This window comes from Arachis ipaensis, chromosome B01 (assembly GCF_000816755.2).
Source record: "Arachis ipaensis cultivar K30076 chromosome B01, Araip1.1, whole genome shotgun sequence".
Taxonomy (NCBI): domain Eukaryota; kingdom Viridiplantae; phylum Streptophyta; class Magnoliopsida; order Fabales; family Fabaceae; genus Arachis; species Arachis ipaensis.
In genome coordinates, this window is record NC_029785.2 from 135,716,531 (window position 1) to 135,722,212 (window position 5,682).

Consider the following 5,682-nt stretch of genomic DNA (forward strand, 5'->3'; position numbering starts at 1 on the left):
AAGTTTGAATATGATGTTTTGTTTATTATATTGTTACTCCATCCTCCCATAATTTGAACAATAAATAGAGAGATAATATTCAATTTGGTCCTGAACTTATATGCGAGTCTCAATTTAGTTGCTGAAGTTTCAATTGCCTCTGTTTAGTCCCTAAACTTTGTAAATATAACTCATGTTAGTCCTTAAAACAATTTTCAACGTACAAACGTTAACAGAACATTGTCGTGACAGTCGGATGCCACACTAAACTTTGTAAAATGATGTCATTTTGGTTTTGGCACTCAAATAACCTAAAAACATCCTAAATGGTGTTTATTAAAATTTTACCTAACAAAATAAGTAATACGATGCCGTTTTTGAGCTATTTAAATGTCAAAACCAAAACTACATCATTTTACAAGTTTTAACGTGACATGTGATAGTCTACAACAGCACTCTATTAACGTTTTTATACTAAAAATGGTCTCAGGGACTAATACGAGACACGTTTATAAACTTCGAGGACTAAATAGAGGCAATTGAAACCTCAGAGACTAAATTGAGACTCGCGTGTAAGTTCAGAGACCAAATTGAGTATTATCTCATAAATAAAGTGAACTATACTATACAAGATACAACATATGATAAAATTTTCTCATTTACATAAAGGAAAAATTACTTGTTACTCTTTCATGAACAATAACACCAACTACCTGGGACCTTTTCATTTATACTATAAGATTAAAAACAAAATTACTAGGTAGTTATTATTATTATTGTTGGGTGTGGGGCATATCTGATGTTTTAATAATTATTTTAAGTAATAATTGCTCTCTCTATTTATATATGTATGAAGAGGAAATCATAAAAGGCTAGATAGATAGATAGCTAGGTCCTTATGATGAGAGGAGGCACCGCCCCATATTTTTATATATTCCATTTTAATTCTTATATACTGCACTATACTAACTCCATTAATTTCTTTCTTTCTTTCTATAGGGTATGTATGAGGAGAAGACGTCAAATTCCCACCTCAAAAATAAACAAATAAAAAGCAGAACAAGGCATCTTCTTTACTTTAAACTTTTCGATTACATGGAATCCTTAAAGTGTTACTAACTATAGAAAATCCCACTAGGATGAAGCCAGATGAAAAAGGTTACTTTTTCTCCACTAACTATCTAATGGTGTTGAAATGTTATGTTGTTCACGCTCAAGCACTTGTATTAATTATCATTCACTCTTCTCTTCCCTTTATACCTTTACATACAAGCTTTTTAGCTAACTTTCTAGCACAAATTAACAAAACTAAAGCTAATTCTGACTTGAGAATGAGTCACACTTCCCCTTACATACCCATGCCTTATATCTTTTTTTTTAGTTGCCCACGGTATTTCCCAACCCGACAGGTCAAGGACTAATTCGTCGCGGATCAGAACTCCATTTAAGGGTCTGCCGCTGGCTAATGGGTTGCTACATGCACAAAGCGAAATTCGAACCCCAACACTTACTTAAGTGGACAAGTGAGCTGACCACTCGACCAACCCAAATTGTTACATGCCTTATATCTATATACTTATATTTATATTGAAAAGAAAGCGTGCCGTGCCTACGTAATACACTTTAACCACACCACCTAATCCTCCTTTCAATTCAAGTTGCTACAAATAAGATTCGTGTAACCCCATAAAAGCCGGGTTTAAAAATGTGCTTATTAAAGTTGTGACAAATCTTAAAGATACCCATCTCTTCAAGGGACCTACAACTTCATTCTCTCATAATTCTGCCACATATTTAATTACAAATTAATATTTTTCTTCTGAAATATATATAGTTCATATGCAAGCAATTTGTGTCATAACTCGAATACTTTTAGTACATAGTATTTTTCAGTATTTAAATCCAACATTGAACAATAGTAAAGTCGATGAAATAGTCAATAAAACTTGTAGATCTAAATTGTAACCAAGTATGTGATATATTCTAATCAACCATTTTACGTTGAGTTAATATTCAATTTGGTCTCTGAACTTATACGCGAGTCTCAATTTAGTCCCTGAGGTTTCAATTGCATCTATTTAATCCCCAAAATTTATAAACGTACCTCATATTAGTCCCTAAGACAATTTTTAGATAAAAACGTTAATGGATGGCTGTTATAAACTATCAGATGTCACGTTAAAATTTGTAAAATGGTGTAGTTTTGGTTTTGGCATTTAAATAGCTCAAAAACGGTATCATATCACTTCTTTTGTTAGGTAAAATTTTAATAAACACCATCTACGATGTTGTTTTTGGGTTATTTGAGTGCCAAAACTAAAACGACATCATTTTACAAAGTTTAGTGTGGTATCCGGCTGTTCACGACAGTGTTCCATTAACGTTTGTACGTTGAAAATTGTTTCAAGGACTAATATGAGTTATGTTCACAAAGTTTGAGGACTAAATAAAGACAATTGAAATTTTAGGAACTAAATAATTGTGGCTTACATGCAAGTTCAATGACCAAATTGAGTATTATCTCATTTTACGTTCCAATTGTGAACAAGTTCTAAATTGTAAAAATTTGATTTATTGGACATGTAAAATAGTACTTGATCTGATCATTATAATTTCGTCAAATCTAAACTATAAAGACATGTTTAAAACAAAAAAAGAAAACTTATACCTTAAAAACTTTTTGTTTATTAAAAAAAAATATTCTTTGAACTAATTAATTTGAACATCAAAATATTTTCCTGCAAATATTAGATGAGTCTTAATTATCTACAGATCTCAATTCACAGAATGAATTATACATTTTTAATTACAACACATACCCTACCCTTGGCCACACCAAGAAGAACAGAAAGTTACATGTATCTTTCAAAAAGTTGGCAGCAGATAAGTTAGCTTTTCCGACATTATCTGTTATGGAGCCGAATTCTTAAGCAGCTTAGCTTTTAGAAGATAGTGGGTGTGACATTAAAGTGAAATTCTGGCCATGCTTATCTAGTAATATAGCTAGACTACTCTATATGTATACATGCGAACCTCTACATATATATATTTATATATCATTGTCATTCTCATTCATCATCTTAGGACCTACAATCGAAAATGCATTGAATACAAATTGAGAACTAAAACCACTTTCAACCACATTCATAATTGCATCTTCAATTAGTCATCTCCCTTGTTGAATGCATCTATGGATAATTAGGTGACATATTTAATAGCACGGGGCCTTTAGACAAACGAACATACACAATTTGCGAGTGGAGAGAGCATTGTGTTGTGTTCGCTCCATTATTTCATACTTTCCTCTTATTATTCTTTCTATTTCTAGATACATCTTTGTGAATACCATTTTGCCCCTATTTTTATGTTTCACTCTTCTTTTTAGTGCTAAAATCATTCATCATGCACATATACCGTTGTCGCATAATCATGATAAACCTCATTCAAAAACCTATATAATATTTAATTTTTGTTTTGGGATGGTGCTCTAATCATATTTGATAAAGATTTAGTTTTTCATACGTCCGTTACAAATCCGATGTCATAATTCGGCATTATATACAATAATTCGGCATTATGCACTATAACTCGACACTTTACGTTATAACTCGGCGTTATACGTTACAATCAGACTCAACGGACTATATCCTGGAATAAAAACGTCCGACCAGACATTATCACTTATTAAAACCTATTAATTGCTCTTCAATTCAGATGATCAATAGAAACGTAACCGACCTATTTTATCTCACCTATAAAGGTATGATATTTTATCTTCAAAGGATACATTGAATTCTCAATACTGACTTAAACTTCGGAGTGCCTTTGCAGGTACACTCCCCCTATTTCTTGCTCAAAGCTCTACGCGATTGGACATCCTCTTGGAGTAAAGCTCGGATTACCACAAAACTCAAAGGGTATCCATACAAGAACAGTTTTAGTTTTTGATACGGCCATTATATTTCGGCTATACGTCATGATTCAGCTATGTACGTTATAAGTCGGTTATCAACAACATTCATCAAAGCAAATATCAAAAGGCTCAAATACATTATTACTTTCCGTTTAAAGTAAAATTACTCAAAGATATAACCGTTACTCTTTGTTTCAGATATAAAAGAAAGGGTAAAAAGATTGTCCAAATTATTATAACTTATTATTCACTTATTGACTTGGAGTGCCATTCGCAGTTACCCGCCCCTTTGTTCTCTTATTGTCGACGTATAATTCATCCTGACAGAAAGTTTGTGAATATTAATTGGCGGACAAATTATACAGTAACCAACTTTCACAAGAAAAGGTTTGAATTTTAAGATTGGGATTTTAAGCGAATGTAGTACTCCTTTCTTCTCTCTAATAAGGTCCAAATTTTAATAATCATAAAAAAAAATTTATCATCACATACATATCAATAAGAAATTAGTTCAACTATCTAAAATTGACATGTAAAACATCTATTATAAAATTTATTTTGTGGCGGCCTATAAAATATATGTTGTATTTGAATGCAACCTAACCAATTGATAATGTTTGTTTCAGAATTTGACAACAATAATATTGACATAAGATAATCCATGCTTATTCTTAACCAACTATTTTAACATTATCCCATGATTTTATAGACAGATTGGAGAAGAAGCAGAAAAATAATAGAATAGAAGAATTTGAATCCATCCTAAAGTAACAAGAAGGTTTTTAATTTGCATTTAAGGCTTAAAATGTGGGAGGGAGACAAAACTACATAACTTTGATTTTGTGCTTGGCCTTAATCTGCAAACCCTACCCTGGTTAATTGAAAAGGATGCTACAAATGGAGCTTCAGGGATCACTAATGTGGATCAAATACTTGTCATGAAATATAGATAGGCCCAAAGTGATTATCATATTCTCTTTCTTCGTTAGATTGTCACCTTCAATGGGCCCTGCTGGTCCACTGATGAAAATCATTGAATAGAGCTGATAATTAGTTATAATTAATTAATTAATCCTGACCAAAAACAAAAAAAAAATATTAATCATTTTTTTTCAGAGAAAGCCCTATGTGGAATGTACTTTTTAAACCTGCTTTAACGTATGCAAGCCTATGATCAATTCTAAGAATTGAAATGCACTTAAAGAAGGTATGTTTGTTTAAATAACCAATAATTTTAGTAATAGATAAATTTTTTAACTTATTTTTTTATCTTAAATTTTAAATATTTAAAAATTATTTATTTTTATACTATTTAAATTAAATATTAATTTTTTAATAAATTAAACATGACCTTTTAATTTATACACCATAACAATTACCTTAGTAATATCCTACTTGTTCATTATCTTGCTCTACTAAGTAGAGATATTTGCACGGGAAAATGTATATTTATCTTAGACTTAAAAGCAATATATAATAAATTAAAACTCCAACAGAAATGGTGTAATGATCAAAGACCTAAATAGTAAATAACATAAGAATCCGATGTGGTGCTGTTAATTTAAGAGAGAGGTGATTAACTGCATGAGATGATAGATGGTAGACGACAAGCCAATAACATGCCTCAAAATGGCACTAAACTTCTCAGAAAATTATTAGTCAATTCTTACGAAACATGGTATTTTATTGAATTGTCGTGTCTATATATTAATAAAAAAATTTTTAAATTAGTTTAAACACATCTAAATATTATGATATATCAACATATTTAATTTATTCTTAATATATAT